This window comes from Myotis myotis, unplaced genomic scaffold (assembly GCF_014108235.1).
Source record: "Myotis myotis isolate mMyoMyo1 unplaced genomic scaffold, mMyoMyo1.p scaffold_m19_p_16, whole genome shotgun sequence".
Classification (NCBI taxonomy): domain Eukaryota; kingdom Metazoa; phylum Chordata; class Mammalia; order Chiroptera; family Vespertilionidae; genus Myotis; species Myotis myotis.
In genome coordinates, this window is record NW_023416320.1 from 281,029 (window position 1) to 297,500 (window position 16,472).

The window sequence follows — 16,472 nt, forward strand, 5'->3', positions numbered from 1 at the left end:
GCCTGGCGCGGCCTCTCTGCTGGTCACAGGGCAGCGCTGGGCAGGAGGCCCGGCTGCCAGTGCGGCGGCTCCTGCACCTGCTGGCGCTCAGTACCCTCCACCTGCCCCTGACCCACCTCCCTGCCCCCATCACGCCCACAGCCCTCTCCAGCGGCTCAGGCACCTCTGTCCACAGCCTCCACCCTGTACCCTCCAGCGAGGCCCTGCTCAGCGGCTCAGCCCCCTCCCAGCCTTCTTGCCTCCAGGGCAGGCCCAGGTGGGCGGAGAGATGGTGCCATGGAGTCTAGCCTGGCCCTGGCGATCCATCTGAGAGGGGGCAGGGCTAGCACCCTGAGTGGCGACCTGGAGGGGCAGTGCCTGGGACAAGTGGGGTGGGAGCAGGGAGAGCAGGGGGGGGGGGGGTGTGTGTGTCAGGCCAGGAGGGCAGTGAGGGAGGTGGCCATGAGGAGCAGGCTTCCGGCCTGGACAAGTGGACAAGTGGACGGTGGGCGCCCTCACGGAGGCAGGGAGCAGGCGTGTGTGCACAGGTGCAAGCACATATATGTGACGCATGTGCCTCTGGGTATGCACATACATGTGTAGGCACATGTATCTCTGTGTGCATGCGCGGAGCACCCTTGCCCAAGGTCACAGGGCAGGGGGAGAGCTGAGCTCAATGTGGGCGGGGATGTGTGGGGCGGTGGGATGGAGGCCAGGGCTGGGCAGGCCCTGGCCAGGGGCTGTCCGGGGAGCCAGGGGCCAGGCTGAGCCCGAGGACCCCATCAGGAGGCCGGACAAGTGGAAGGCTGGCTGCACACCAGGAGCCCGGTGCTGGGCTCCCGGGGCCGCTCCCAGCCCTCCCAGCCCCCCAGCGCCCGGCCCCCCTGGACCAGAACGCCCGAGCCTGCTGGCCCAGGGGAGGGGCTGGAGGAGGCTGGCAGGTGCTGACCCAGCCCTGGGCCCCGTGTCGCCGGTCACTCCTCCCTGTAGTTCCCACACGGAGGCTGTCTCCTCCCCCAAACCACAGGCCCCTTGTCCGGCGACTGGTTCCCCATTCCCAGCCGGGGTCTCTGCAGCCTCACCAGCCACTGCATGGCTGGGCTCCCCGGACAGTGACCCACGAGCCCTCCAGCTCCCTGGGAATCCGCCTCGCCATCGCCTTCTAGGGGCCAAGCTGCCCGCGCTGCCCCCGGCCCTCTGCCCGGCCCTGCCGCACGGCCCCCAGGAGCCTGCAGGGCGGCTCCGGTGAAGGGTGGGCAGCACCGAGCAGGGAGCTGTGGCCGGGCGGGGGGCAGGGGGGGGCAGAGACACCGAGAGGACGACAGAGAAGAGGGGAGGGCAAGGGCAGTGGAGTGGGGACCAGGAGCTGGCACTGGCATCAAGGGGAAAGGGTGACAGTGGCTCCTGCTGACTGAGTGCCGGCCACCAGGTTGGAGATCTTTCGGGACCGCCCCTCCCCCTCCCCCTCCCCCTCCCCCCCTCTCGCGTCAATCTCACGGCCTCGCCATGAGGTAGGAGTTCTGAGCCCACATCAAGGCCCTCGGGGTCACCACCAGCCACGGGGGGCCGTCCCCACCTCCCACCGGACCCCGCGTATCCCCACGTGTGCAAAGGGCTGCCCCCTGCCGCCTCACAGTCAGAAGCCCTGGTGCCTCGGTTTCCCTGCCGACAAGGACGGGGGCTGGGCGCTCCCCTCCAGCTCCAGTCTCACCCCATCCACCCTGTTCGACCGTCCTCCCCGGCCCGGCCTCCTTGTCCCCTCCCCAGCCACCCTGGCTGCCAATGGCACCCAGACGCCAGCCACAAAAGGCGCTCTGTTGTCCTGCCCGCCCTCCAAACAGTGCCCGCCTGTGTGTCCTGGGAAGAGGCTGCCCTGGGGGAGGGGCAGGCGCCCCGAGGCCCGAGGCCAGCTCAGGGGCTATGGTGGGCGGGGCTGGGAGAGCAAACAGGGGGCCACGCAGGGGCACCCAGCCCTCCCTGCCCTAGGTGCTCCATGGGCCTCACAGGTGCCCCGCGGGTCGTGTCGGGTCAGGTTGGGGCAGGTCAGGCAGCCTGGTCACCTGGGAGGCGGAGGCAGGCCCAGGACATCCCATCTGAGTGGCCTGGGGCCTGGGGCCCATGAGGCGGGACAGGAGAGCCTGCAGGCCTCCCTTTGTGAATGCAGAGCCGGTGGGCCCGGCCACCTACCCCCCGCCACATGGCCACTGTCTGCCCCACCCCAGCCCGAGCCAACCAGGCCCCAGTGACCTGTGGGGCGTCCCCCAGAGCTGGGAGGGGTGCCCGGGCGGGCCCCCGAGAACCACACTTGCCCACCACACCTGCCAGCCCAGCCCATGGGAGGCCTCCTTCGCCTGCTGGGGTGGCCCCACAGACCCTGCCCCGCTCCCCACCCCAGAGGGCCAGGGGGCACCCCCCATTCCATAAGGAGGCAGACAGCCCAGGTAACCTTGGGGGGACAGATTGTCTCCCTTCGCCACCCCCCCACTGCCCAGGCCGCCTGGCCCTGTGGTCAGCGGTCAGCGCTCTGAAGGGCCTCATCACACCTGCTCTCCCCCAGGACGCTGTCACCCGGCCAGCTGCAGGCCGTGAGGACACTCCAGACACTCGAGCCCTTGAGCCTGTGACACATCTTGTCCCTCTTGGGCTGCCGCTGCCCCGCATCCTCCTTCAGGCCCCCGGCAAGGTGGCTGCCTGAGGAAGCCTCCCCTGAGCCTGCAGACCTCCCCTCCCTGTGCCCACTCGCTCCCAAGCATGCACACGCATGCCCACACGTGCACACATGCACCTGCACCCATGCCCATACATGCACCGACACCCATGCCCATATGTGCACACACCTGCACCTGCACCCATGCTCGTATGTGCACACACATGCACCTGCACACAGATATGTTCTCCTGGAGGGAGTCCCATGTGAGGACGGTGACAGATCCCATAGGCTGGGGCCCCCCAACGGGGCAGAGGTGGGGGCCCTCGTGAGGAGGGGAGGCTCCTGGAACCCTGGGTCTGACACACGTCACTGTCCTCTCCTCTCACGGTGCCCGGCTTGGTCCCCCGAGTGAGGAGCCTGTGCCCCGGGACGGAGGTGCGGGGGCGGTGCCCACCCAGCTGTTGGCCTATGAGCCACGCCCCCATCCACACTGCACGCCACACTGGGATCTGAGGCCCCAGCAGGAGGGCCCATCCAAGGTCACCTGCCCAAGGTCACAGCCTCAAGATGGGAAGAGCAGTCGGGCTGGGCTGCCCCGGGCGGAAGCGCTGAGTGGGGGGCAGGGGGGGGCTTCCTGGGCAGGCCTGGCTGGTGGAGCCGGCAGGTCCTCATGTCCTCACGCTGGCACGTGCAGGACGAGGCTAGACAGGCCCTTCCATGGCCTGGCCCCCTGCCCCGGGGCCTCCGGCAGCAGCAGGACCGACGGGCCAAGGAGCAGGCAGCACACGGTGCCGTGCCCAGGGGAGCAGGCCCCACGCTGGGCCTCCCTCAGCACCCAGGGGTGCCGCTGGGCTGTCTGGGGTGGGGTGGGGGGACCGCTGAGGCGAGGGGTCAGCACAGCGCAGCCCTCAGCTCTGGGCCGGGTGGAGCCGGGAAGATCACCTCGACCCAGAGCAGGACCGCGGGCCCAGAAGTGGGGGACGGGGAAGCACGAGGGACCCGCTCCAGCTTCGGTCCCGGTGTCTCCTGGGGAGAGGGGTCCCTGTCCCTGCCCCCTGCACGGTGCGGAGGCCTGGGCGTCAGAGTTCCCTCGGAAGCCCTGCCCTCTCAGGCCTCCCTTTCCCCTAACGGTCACGGGCAGTGGCGGCCCGGCAGCCTCAAGGTCCCCGCAGTGTGGACGCCTGCAGGGTCCAGGGTCCAGGCAGTGGTCCTCGGCTGTGACTTCCTTTCTTGGCTGCGTGTGCTGTCTGCTCATGTGCCACCCGCTCCGGGGGGAGGTGTCAGGCTGGTGGCCATCCCGTTGTGGGATGAGGTGTGCACACCATGCAGGGGTGGGTGGGGCCGCACCACGCCCCGTGCGTTCTTCCTGCCTCGACCCTGCTGCCTCCCAGCACCATCTCCTTGGCACGTCCATCATTAAATCACCAGCCCTGCTGAAGGCTCCCCTGTGGCCTCGGCCCCCAGGACACAGCTCCAGGCCCACAGGGCGCTCAGGCCTGGCCCTACTTCCTCTGCCCCCCTCGCCGTCCTGCCAGTCACCCTCCTCTCTGGTCCTCGCACCTGCACGCTCACCTGCCACAGGCCCTTTGCACGGCTCCTCTCTCAATGGAGACCCTTCTGAACCTTCACCACCACTGGCCCACCCTCTGGGGAAGCCTCCTGGGGAGCCCTGCCTCTGGACTCCAGCAGACAGCTGCCCCCACCCCTCTGCCCCTCACAGGGCCTCTGTCCCCATATTCCTACCAGCCCTGGGGCAGGAGACTGTGCCCTCAGCCTTGTACTAGGAGCACCCCCGGTGCCAGTGTGCACAGGTGTTTAGTATGTGTGTGCCTGCGGTCTGTGCACACAGGTCCCGGGTCCCTGTGTTTACCCAGAAAACAGGCTCTGCCCCAGGGCACGGCAGAGGCAGGGTGGCTGGGTGGGGTGTCCCGAGGGCCTGTGAGAGGTTAACAGAGCCCTCCAGGCGGGGGTTGGAGACCCACTGCCACTGCTTCCCGACAGAGGCCTGCCATAGGGAACACGGGTCCCACTGCACACTGCCATCCAGGGGACACACGAGACCTGCCCCGCACCACGCACACATGTGGCCGTTTCATGCCTGCACACATGCCCGCAGGACACGCACGTGCATGAGCGGCACCCATGGACATACGCACCCAATGGACACACACGCTCGCTCACGCCTGTGCACGGTGCACGGGGCCAGGCGGGTGTGGGGAGAGGGGAGTGACAGCCGGAAGCGCACGACCTCGGCGGGCTGGCAGAGGGACCGGCGAGCCACCCACCCGGGGCTGCCCGGGATGGGGCGGGCGCTGCCGGCAGCGGAGGAGACGGAAGGGGCGGGCAGGGCGGCGGTGGGTGCGCGCGCCCTCTCCCGGGCGTCGGAGGCAGCGCGCCGCCCTCTGCCGTCCGCCACCGCAGCCCCGAGCCGGCCGCCCCGGCCCCAGCGGGAGGCGTCCCCAGGGGGCAGGCTCGGCCTCAGGACCCGCTCGGGGAGGCGGGGCCCGGCCACGCTGGCCGGCAAGGGACCAGAGAGCCACGAGAGGCTGCCCGGGCCGCCTCCCACCCGGCCCTGCTCCCCTGTCCTCCGCGCCGATCAGCTTGGGACCGGGCCGGCCCGGACGCCGCAGACCCAGCACATTGCGGGCCCAGCACGTTGGGTCCCGGGACCAGGCCTGGGCCAGAAGGGCTCCGAGAGCACAGCCTGTGTCCCCATTTCACAGCCGCGACCGCCGAGGCCCGCGAGGGACCGGAGCCTGCAGACAAGGGAAGGGACTGGGAGGGCCCGGCGGCAACTTGGCTGCGCCCCTCCCCGGCCGGTCCGGGCAGTGCCGCAGGCCGCCCAGGGCCTCGCGCCGCCTTTCCGCCCCCGCGCAGGAACGAAGGGGACCCGCCGCCTTCCCCAGGACCGGAGGCGGCGAACTCCCCACCGAGCCCCACCCCGCGCCGCCCGCGGAGCCCGCGCCGCCTTGGCGCATTCCCGCCGGCCGCGCCGCTGGGTTCCAGGGCTCCGGGGCCGGCACCCGCCCCCCGGATCCAGGCGCAACAAGTCTGACAGCAGCGCCCCAGAGCTGCGGGCGAGCGGGGAGGGAGGGCGCCGAGCGCTCCGGGATTCCCGAACGCGCGCCATGAACGCCTCCGGGGACCCAGCGCGGGCGCGGCGCGGAGGACGGCTCCCACCCGCTCCTGAGGCTCCCCAGGCTCGCGCCCGGGAGCCCCCGCCCCTCTCTCGCCGGCTTGACCTTGCTCGGGTCCTCAGAGCCGGACCCGCGGCACCCGGGCGTCCGGGCGGAGTTTCGCTGCCGCCGGGGGTCGGGGGGGGGGCGGCTCCTCCTTCCACCTGCCTCGCCGGCCCCTCCGCTGCGGGATCACAGAGACAGGGGAGGGCGTCAGGGTTCCAGAAGACATAGCCTCGGCCACCTCCTCGGACCCACACCCCTCGGAGGTGCTCGAAGGGACCCCAGGCTCGCGGCCGCCCCCTAGCCTCTCCCGCGCAGCCGCTGCCCGTCCCCCTCGCAGGCTCTGGCTCCGAGGGGGCGAGTGTTGGTGACCGTGGAGGAGGGCGCCAGGGTCTCCCTGAGTCCCGAGGGGGGCGAGCGGGGACCTCCCCGCAGACTCCCCACCACGCATGCCCAGCGGCTCCTCCCGGCGCGGGGTGCGAGCCCCTAGCCCACCTACACGCCTTGCAACTCGCCCCGAGTTGCCGCTAAGGAACCCGCGGGAACGTGAGGCGGTGGGGAGTGCGCCCCGGGAAAGGGCGCGGGAGCCGGTGCGTTAGGCTGGGCGTCCCAGCCTGGTCCCTGCGCTCCGGGAAGCGCGGGAGCCCAAAGTCAAAGTGAAGAAGGGTGGGTGCCCGGCGCCCGGTCTGGGTGCCGGCGGGGCACTCTCTCTGCGCCGCCCGGGAAGTGACCCGGCAGGAGCCGCAGCCTCCGAGGAAAGACGTGCGGCGCTGCCGCCCCTCCCAGGCCGCTCGAGACCGCTCTGCCCTGCGGGGGGTCGGGGCCGGTGGGGGGGGGGGGGAGGGCGCCCGGCCGGACTCAGCCCCAGCTTCCAGGGAGGCGGCTCCGAGCGGTGAGCGCCTGGCCGCAGATGGCGGGCGGCTCTGCCCGCGGAGGATGGGGACCCACCGGCGCCCCGTTCACCCGGAGAGGGCGCAGGGCCGACCCAAAGTTCGAAGCGGCTTATCCGCACGGCCTGTCCGGCCTCATGGAAAAGAAGACGCCAGGGAACAGCCAGGGCGCTGGGGATGGGGGCGCTGTTTGGGGGGGGTGTCACCACCAGCGCCGGGGCTGCGGCGAGGGCTGCGAGAGACCCGGGCTTCCTGTACGCGCCCCCAGGCTCCGCGCGGGGGAAAGGCATCTTGGGCCCCCGAATGTCCGTAGGGGCTCTGGGTGTGATTAGGGGAAGGGGGACACACTGGGTGTCTCTCCCCGTCCTGCCCGGGTCTATGTGGGGCTGTGGGGGTCACATAGGGGGGCCCTCGGAGACCCGCGCTGCTGGCGTCTGTCTGTGGGGGCACAGGAGCCTCCCCAGCCGGCCCTGGTGGCAGAGGGGGCGCCTCCCAGCCCGGCCTCCCAGCCCGGCCAGGCTTGTGCGTACGGCTGGGGGCGACGAGCAGCTCCGGGGCCGCTCCCACGCCCAGGGCGCCCCCTCCTCAGCCTGCCCGGCGCGGGCGCTCGGAGACCTGCCAGATTCCGCCGCTGCCGCCGGAGGAGGCTGGGGGCTGGGGGTGGGAGGCGGGGGTGCCAACTCCGAGCTCTCCACACAAACCTCGCAGCTTAGAAGCCCCAAACGGCGAAGTTAGGAAGTCCGGGCGCCCGCCCCTCCCCCGGTCCCCCACCCGCGCTGCGCCCCTCCGCGCCGCGCCCCCAGCCCCAGCCCCCAGCCCGAGCCTCCCTTACCTTCCCCGGCAGCGGCGGCCCCGCTGGCGAAGACTTGATCCGGAGACTCGCAAATCCTCGGGAGCGCCCCTTGTCGCCAGCGGCCGAGCCGGGCGCCCAAACGGAGGGGGTGCTCCTGCCGCCGCCGCCCCCGGCCGGCTCCGGGCCTAGCCGGACGCTCCCCGGAGCGCCCCCGAGCGCGCGCGCAGGCCCCCTCCCCTCCCCCCGCCTGCCGGAGCCCCTCGGACGCCGGGGCGGTCTGGATGCCCGGACTGCGGGCGATGCGGGGCGCGCGGGCCCGGGCCCGGCCAGGACGCGCACGGCCGCCTGGGCTCCCCGCTCTCCGGTTCCGCGTTCGCTCCGCCGGGGCCGCCGCCAACGCCGCTCCCGCTGCTGCCGCCTGCGCCCGCCGCTCCCTCTCCGGTCGCCGCTGCCGCGCCGCGCCGCTCCGCTCCTCTCGCCTGCCCCGCTCTTCTCGCCTTTTTTCCCCTTCCTGGGGGGCGGGGGGAACGGAGCCGGGGGCGGGGCGGCGCGGGCAGGAGGAGGAGGAGGCCGAGGACCGCGAGAAGGAGGAGGAGAGAGGCCAGCCGCTCCCCCACCGGCTGCGCGCTCCCCAATCTCTCGCTCCCTGAAACTGGATCCCTAATCGGGAGCCGGGGACCGCATTACGGATTACATCAGGGCTTCCAGAGCTTCCAGATCACACGTTAGAGGGGAGGGGGCGGGGGGCGGGGGGGGAGGGGAGCGGGATAACGGGGTGGGGGGGCCGATAAAATGCACACACGCGGGCTCCTAGGAGAGCCTGCCCGGGCAGCAGGGAAGCCAGGAGTTGGGGCTCTGCTCTCTGCCTCTTCCGGGAGCCAAGGCTGGCAGGATGATGGATGGATGGATGGATGGATGGATGGACGGACTGACTGAGGGATGGGCGGGTGGATGGACCAACAGCAGATGAATGGAGGGAAGTTACAGGGGGTTGTGCTTAAGCAATACAGGTGCACGGGAGGGGGGAGGGTTGGAGGAGGGCGAGGCAAGTGGGTGTGGAGGGAGGAGGCTGCAGGAGGAAGGGTCCGTGATGGACAGAGGCCTGGAGAGATGGGGGGGGGGTGCTGCATGGGGGGGGCGGGGGATGGACAGCATGGGTGGGTACAGAGATGGATGGATGGCATATGAGTGTGCGGTTGGAAGGATGGAGCATGGACAGGTGGATGAGTGGGGTGAAGGTGGGTGGGTGATGGGCAGGCGAGTCAGAGGCCCAGGCCGCAGAGCCTACCTGAGCGGTCAGGGTCGGTGGGGCTGGGAAGGGCCACGTGAGCTGCCCGGTGGGGTCTGGCCAGTCTCGCCCCCGGTGGGGGAGGGGCTCCTGAGAGAAGCTGAGGGAAGAGTTTGACCGAAGAGCCACAAGGAGGTGGGCTTGACAGGGAGGCGTCACCTACCACTCGCCCTGTGCGGCCGGCCCAGCCGTCCCCTCCCCATTCCCACCCTCCAGCTCGGTGACAGTGGGGACACCCAGTCCCGTGTTTGGAGTTGACTTTCATCAGCTGAGGGGATGGCCCCGTTCGCTGCTGCACCCCACCCTGAAGCACCCACAGCCCCTCTTCTCCTGGGGGCCCCTCTGGGGCGAACCCCGGGTCTTGGAGGGATGGCTTCGGGGAAGTTACTTCACGGTCTTCTCTGCCAGGATGCGTCCCGCCCAGCCCCACGCTTCCTTCATAACGTGTGGTCCACGCTGGGTGTCAGATCCTCGTGTGCTGCCTGCATGTCCACTGCTGGACACACGTCCCCTCTGCGCCCACCAAGCCCCTGCCCCGGCCCCACCTCTGGCCCAGCATCGCTCCCTCAGGGCCTCCTCGCGGCCACTGCAAACAGTAGTTCACAGTCCCCGTGCCCTTCCTCCGCTGGATGCCGTACCCATCCTCACCCCTCTCCCCGTGACCATCCCCATGACCCCCAAGCAGGGCTCCACCACCATCACATCACACCCCCCCGCCACTGTCAGCACCCCCACCCGTCACCAGCCCCCTCGGGGGTGGGCAGGGGGCGGGCAACTCTAGTCACCCCAGCGCCCAGGCCCATGGCTCATCTCAGCGCGTGGAGCTCCGTCCAAACCAGTCCCTCCCGCAGGCCAGCGTGTGCTGTGCCTCTAGGGGTGCCCCGGGGGCTGGTCAGAAGGGACATGGAGGCCCAGACTGTGAGGCAGTCGGGGGACAGGCGAGGGCCCCTTCCCAGCCCAACCCCTGGGCAGCCTTCCTTCTCCCCTCCCCCCAGGAAAAGGGCTGTTCCCTCCAAGTCTGGGGGGGGCCTCTGAGGCCCACAGGGGTGCCCCTCCGCCTTCTTGGGCCCCATCCTCACTGCAGCTGCCCTAGAGGCCTGGTGTCCTCGCTGCACTAGCCGCTCGTGGCCACCAGGGGGCCTCTGACATTAGGCCGCGAGCAGCTGCGAGGGTGCGGGCAGCTCTGAGTCAGGATTCCTCTCCGCTCTGGGGGAGGCAGCAGCCAGCCCTGGCTCCTCTGCCCGCGGGCAAGGCTAGGGCTCCCCGAACAGGCGAACAGGCCGCCGGGGCCCGGTGGTGTCCCCCGCACAGGGAGCTTCCCCGCAGGGCCACGCCTTCCTCCTCCCTGATCGGGGCCACCTGGCTTTGCTCCCCGACTTGCCTCTTTAAAGAAAATTGTCCCCTCGCCCCAGTTCCTGGTCCAGAACCCTCTCCAGGAGGGGCAGAGAGGACCCCTGCCCCCAGGCCCCTCCGGAGGGAAGGAGAAGGGTCCGCGGGCCCCTGATCAGATGGAGGGATTCTGTCGGTGACCCCACGCCCAGCTCCCGGTGGCATGCCCGGACCATGAGGGTCACCCGCACCTGCTTCAGCCGTGGTGCCCCTACAGGGACAGGAGGGTCTCCGCGGAGAGGGTTCGGGGTTTCTCGCAGCCCAGACCTGCCAGGAACCTCGAACCCTGAACCAAGGGCCATTTCCCCTGAGATTTCCTACCAATTCACATCCACCACCAACCCCCGCCTGCCCCCTGACACTGATCCGACCACTGACCTTTCTCACTGAGCCATCTCCCACACACGGGGGCCTGGCCACGGCTGCAGGACACCCAGGGCCCACTCGCCACGGGCACGAAGGCTGATGGGCCCCCGCTGGACATCAGCTCCTAGGACCTCCTCACTCAGCCCAGAGGAGCGGGACCCTGGTCACCTTGAAGGCCTGTGCATGGCCATAAGCCAATCTCTGACCACAGTCATCAACTCAGCTGTGACCTCTAACTGACTTTGAACCCATTAATCCCTGATCCTGGTCACACTCTGAGCCCTGACCCTGGTCACACTCAGCCCTGACCCTGGGCACACTCAGCCCTGACCCTGGTCACACTCTGAACCCTGACCCTGGGCACACTCTGAGCCCTGACCCTGGTCACACTCTGAGCCCTGACCCTGGTCACACTCTGAGCCCTGACCCTGGTCACATTCTGAGCCCTGACCCTGGTCACATTCTGAGCCCTGACCCTGGTCACACTCTGAACCCTGACCCTGGCCACACTCTGAACCCTGACCCTGGCCACACTCTGAACCCTGACCCTGGTCACACTCTGAACCCTGACCCTGGCCACACTCTGAACCCTGACCCTGGTCACACTCTGAACCCTGACCCTGGCCACACTCTGAACCCTGACCCTGGTCACACTCTGAGCCCTGACCCTGGTCACACACTGAGCCCTGACCCTGGTCACACTCTGAGCCCTGACCCTGGTCACATTCTGAGCCCTGACCCTGGTCACATTCTGAGCCCTGACCCTGGTCACACTCTGAACCCTGACCCTGGCCACACTCTGAACCCTGACCCTGGCCACACTCTGAACCCTGACCCTGGTCACACTCTGAACCCTGACCCTGGCCACACTCTGAACCCTGACCCTGGTCACACTCTGAACCCTGACCCTGGCCACACTCTGAACCCTGACCCTGGTCACACTCTGAGCCCTGACCCTGGTCACACACTGAGCCCTGACCCTGGCCACACTCTGAACCCTGACCCTGGTCACACTCTGAGCCCTGACCCTGGTCACACTCTGAACCCTGACCCTGGTCACACTCTGAGCCCTGACCCTGGTCACACTCTGAGCCCTGACCCTGGCCACACTCTGAGCCCTGACCCTGGTCACACTCTGAGCCCTGACCCTGGTCACACTCAGCCCTGACCCTGGTCACACTCTGAGCCCTGACCCTGGCCACACTCAGCCCTGACCCTGGTCACACTCTGAGCCCTGACCCTGGTCACACTCTGAGCCCTGACCCTGGCCACACTCAGCCCTGACCCTGGCCACACTCTGAACCCTGACCCTGGTCACACTCTGAGCCCTGACCCTGGTCACACTCTGAGCCCTGACCCTGGCCACACTCAGCCCTGACCCTGGTCACACTCTGAGCCCTGACCCTGGTCACACTCTGAGCCCTGACCCTGGTCACACTCTGAACCCTGACCCTGGGCACACTCTGAGCCCTGACCCTGGGCACACTCTGAGCCCTGACCCTGGGCACACGCTGAGCCCTGACCCTGGGCACACGCTGAGCCCTGACCCTGGTCACACACTGAGCCCTGACCCTGGCCACACTCTGAACCCTGACCCTGGTCACACTCTGAGCCCTGACCCTGGTCACACTCTGAACCCTGACCCTGGTCACACTCTGAGCCCTGACCCTGGTCACACTCTGAGCCCTGACCCTGGCCACACTCAGCCCTGACCCTGGTCACACTCTGAACCCTGACCCTGGGCACACTCTGAGCCCTGACCCTGGCCACACTCAGCCCTGACCCTGGTCACACTCTGAACCCTGACCCTGGGCACACTCTGAGCCCTGACCCTGGCCACACTCAGCCCTGACCCTGGTCACACTCTGAACCCTGACCCTGGGCACACGCTGAGCCCTGACCCCATGGCAGTTTTATGAATCCAGCTCTTAGTCCCAAGGCTGTGTAGACTCCAAGGCCTCCTAAGGGAAGGGAAACAGAGGAACCCAGGGTGGGGGAGCCCCAGGTGAAGCAGCAGGAAGCGGACCTCTCAATTCCATTTCCAACCGTTTTCCATGGGACTGTCTCCTCAGGGGAGAAGGGAGGGAGGGGGGCTCTCTGAGATTCTGTAGGGAGCCGGCTGGTCCTGACTCCCGGGCCCTGGCCCCGACGTGGAGTGAGGGTCCTCGGCATCCGCGACCCTTCCCGGGCCTCCAGCGTGGGGCTGGGGCGGAGGGACAGCAGGGTCCCTGCCACCACTCAGTGAACTCCGCAACCGGAGGCAGAGGGGGCAGCTGACTCACCAGCAGGAAAACTAACTGTGATGGGGCCTGCCGCACTCAGCCTCCAGGCAGGACTCACAGCGCCCAGCGGAGCGAGGCCCTTCCTGTGCTGGCTCTGCCCTCGGCACCCCTCCCTCCCTCCCTCGGCCCTCAGTCCCCAGCCGGTGGAAATGGACGCAGGGGGAGAGGAGGGCTGTGTGGGGAAGAGGACCCCCTCCGGTGCCCACAGGCTCGGAGGGACAGACAGGAAGCCCTCCCTCCCACCTCCCTGTTGGCAAGCATGGTCCTTCCTGCGTCCCGGGCACGTCACCGGCACCCTCAGCCCAGCCTCTTACCTTCCCTGGTCTTGGGGCGATGCCTCACCTCACGATTGCGGGGGTCACTTGGGGGACACCGGACAGGCTGCGGGAGGAAGAGGGGACTCAGGGCCAAGTGCTTTGTAGAGTTGAGGCCCCTGGAAAGTCTGGGAGGCAGGGAGACACGCCTCTCACAGGCCCCGCCCAGCCCCACGGACCAGGGCCTGCGGAGACCCACGCACGTGCCTGCGTGCGTGGGCGAGTGCGTGGGCGGGTGCGTGGGTTCGTGGGCGCGGCGGGCCTTCGCCCGGGCTCCCTCCTGGCCCGGCGGGAGCACAGGCCGGAGTTATGTAACCCAGCGGCCTGCCCACGCGGGAGCGGAGGTTGGGGCAGTTTCAGACTATTCTGTCTGCTCTTCTCACAACTCAGGGGTGAGAACCAGGCGTCAGCGGCGGGTTTCCTGACACCCCTGGGGGCCGGGCGAGGGAATGGAGGTCGGGGAGAGGCGCGGCGGCTCCGGGCGGGGAACCTCTGGGCCTTCCAGGCCCCGCAGACTCAGCTGGACGTGGTCTCCTTGGGGCAGCTACCAGAGGTCGAGGGTGCGGTGCCAGCGGGAGGGAGCTGGGCACACAGCTCAGAGAGGGAGGTGACTCGCCTGAGGCCAGGGCAGGGCAGGGTGAACCCAAAGCCTCTCCCCTGACCAGGGCGGCCGGAGTTCCGGGCTGGCCTCCACGGGGCGGGCGTCTTCGAGATCCACAGGGCAGAGGGAGGGGCCCTGATGTGGGTAGAGAACCTGCCCGGGGCCAGGAGCTGCAGTGGACACGTCCAAGTACCGTTTCCAGTGCCCACAGCATCCAGAGGAGCGGCTCTGGTCACACGACTGAGCCCTGACCCTGGTCACATACTGATCCCCATCCCTGGTCACTGACTGAGCCCTGACCTTGGTCACTGAGCCCTGACCCTGGTCACTGAGCCCTGACCCTGGTCACTGACTGAGCCCCATCCCTGGTAACCGACTGAGCCCTGACCCTGGTCACAGACTGATCCCCATCCCTGGTCACTGACTGAGCCCTGACCCTCGTCACACCCTCATCAGACCCTGAGGATGGACATCCGTTGACCAGTTCCCATTAGCCCCTCTATGGGGCCTGGCACCCTGCTCACACTAGGCCAGTCCCCCACCCCCACTGCCCTGGTTCCCGAGGCAGAGGCTGCCCCAGCGTCCCCGCCAGGCCCTCCCTCTGGGCTTAGCAGGATGCCCGCGGCCCTGGGCGCTCTCAGTGGTGGGAGATTAAGCATTTAATAAACAGCCGGGGAAAATCAATACGGACTATCAGAGGAATCAGGCAGCGGCAGAGCAGAGCCTGGAGGCGGCCGCCGGCCCACTGCTTCCCCCACGCTCCCCAGGCGGCTCCATGGGACCCTGGCCTCTCAGGTGCTCCTGCCCTCACCCAGTGCCCTGCCAGGCCGCCACTACGGCGGGTGTGTCCCAGTCCCAGCCCTCCTGTGCTCGGCGTGGCCAGCCCACAGAGGCACGGGGGCCCGCAGGGACCCCGGACGCTGCCTGGTCTCCCGTGGGCCCGCCACACCCAGGTCCTCTCTGTCCCCAGCTTGCACTGGGCCGAGGGCCTGATCTGGGCACGGCCCAGCCTGGGGAGGGGTGGCCAGACAGACACAGACATGCAGAGGGCAGTGGCTACACCACCTCCAGCCCCGGTTTCTCAGAGGGAGGTCTCCGGCCCTGGGGCCCACAGGCAGGTGACATTCTGGGGGTGGCCCAGGCACCCTCACTGCCTGAGGTCTGAGATACCCCCTTGGGGAGAGTGGGGCTGGCCCTGCCGTCCCTGCATCTGGTGGCCGTCACTTCCCATCAGCCTGTCCTGCACGCCCCATGGGCCCCTCAGCGTGCTGAAGCTGCGATGCCCCCACAGGGGGTGCCCCTACAGGAGCTGTGGCACCTGCAGGATGGGTTCCAGTGAGGGGGCTCAAGGCCAGACCCTGGAAGCCCCCAGCCTGCCTGGAGCTCGCCCCCTGCTGGGTGAGGTGGGCCAGCGGTGACCTCTTTGTTCCTGTACCAGCCGGAGCAGGAGGGCACCAGAGTGGGCCTGGGCCTGGGCCTGGGGCACACACACCAAACCCTGCCCCAGAGGGGACAGAGCGGGCGACGGCCCCCGGGCAGCATGCGAGGGCCCTCGAACCCATCTCTCTGTGGACGAGCCCCACACTCGGCCACTGCCCCCGCCCACCTGCAGGAGGCGTCCTCTGCCCGAGGAGGGGCAGGAGCACGGGCCGGACGACCCAGCCCCGAGGTGCCACCTGCCTCACCTCCTGCCTCCTGCCCGAGCGGGTGCGTCCTGTTCTGGGAAGCCCTGTCTGCTGCCTTCGGTCTGGGACACCCGCTCCCTTTGGACCGTGTCACCTTCAGGCAGGACTCCTGTCTTTCCCGGAAGCAAGGGCGGGTGGGGACTGTGGGGGTCACCTCTCTCCCTAAAGCCCAAGTGCCATTGGTGGATGGAGAACCCAGGGCCACAAGGGCGCCCACGAGAGAGGGAGGGAGGGAGGGAGGGAGGGAGGAGTGATGGGAACAGATGCTGACATTCAAGACAATGAAGGGACGCGCGCGCCTCTATAAAGACATGTTGACATTTTGTGCAACAGAGACGTGGCGAGACCGCTGAGTCGAGGGCTGACGCTCCCGCGCCTTTTCCTTCCTCCTCTGACCCCCACCACCCTGTCCCTTCGCCGCCTGCCTGCTCTGAACCCCAGGTATGGCAGGGCAGCCCAGCACAGGCTGGGGTCTCCCAAAGGAGCAGAGGGAATCTGCATGTCATTTGCATATTATTTGCATTCCAGTCACAGGTGGCATCAATCTTCCAGCTCCCGTGGTTGCTTCCTGGAACTGCAGCCTCCCCAGACCTGGCAAAGGTATGGTTGCTGGGACGCGAGCAGGGGGACGCTGGGAACGGACTTTACACAGCGATACTGATGCATAACATTTGCTCAGCGCTCTACAATTTACATAACAAAGCCAGATATTTAAAATTATTTACTCTCCAAATGACATTGAAAAGCAGGAGGTCAGGGAGCCTAATTTCCTCCTTAAAGGCGGGGAAAGGGCGGCTTGACAATACCAAGTAACCCGGCACGGATCTGGGTCCTGCAGACCCTCGCCGGCTTTTCTCAGCTGCCTGCCTGGGAGGTGTGGGTCTTCAGCACCAGCCTCTGCCCAGAGCCCAAGGGGGGAAGGTGGTGGTAGAGGTGGTGATGGTGATGGTGGTGGTGGTGATGGTGCTGGTGGTGGTGGTGCTGGTGGTGGAGGTGGTGGTGATAGTGATGGTGGTAGTGGTGGTGGTGGTGGTGATGGTGGTGGTGGTGATGGTG

The 16,472-nt window shown here is 68.4% G+C and overlaps 1 protein-coding gene across 2 annotated transcripts in view; it reads right to left on the reverse strand.

Moving 5' to 3' along the window:
• The window catches only part of ADGRB1 (adhesion G protein-coupled receptor B1), a 59,876-nt gene extending 51,936 nt beyond the window's left edge, over positions 1 to 7,940 (reverse strand). For both annotated transcript variants that reach the window (XM_036337856.1, XM_036337855.1), the window contains exon 1: positions 7,531 to 7,940. The gene's annotated coding sequence lies outside the window, so the exon portion shown is untranslated. The remainder of the gene's footprint in view (positions 1 to 7,530) is intronic.
• Between the last annotated feature and the right edge of the window lie 8,532 nt (positions 7,941 to 16,472).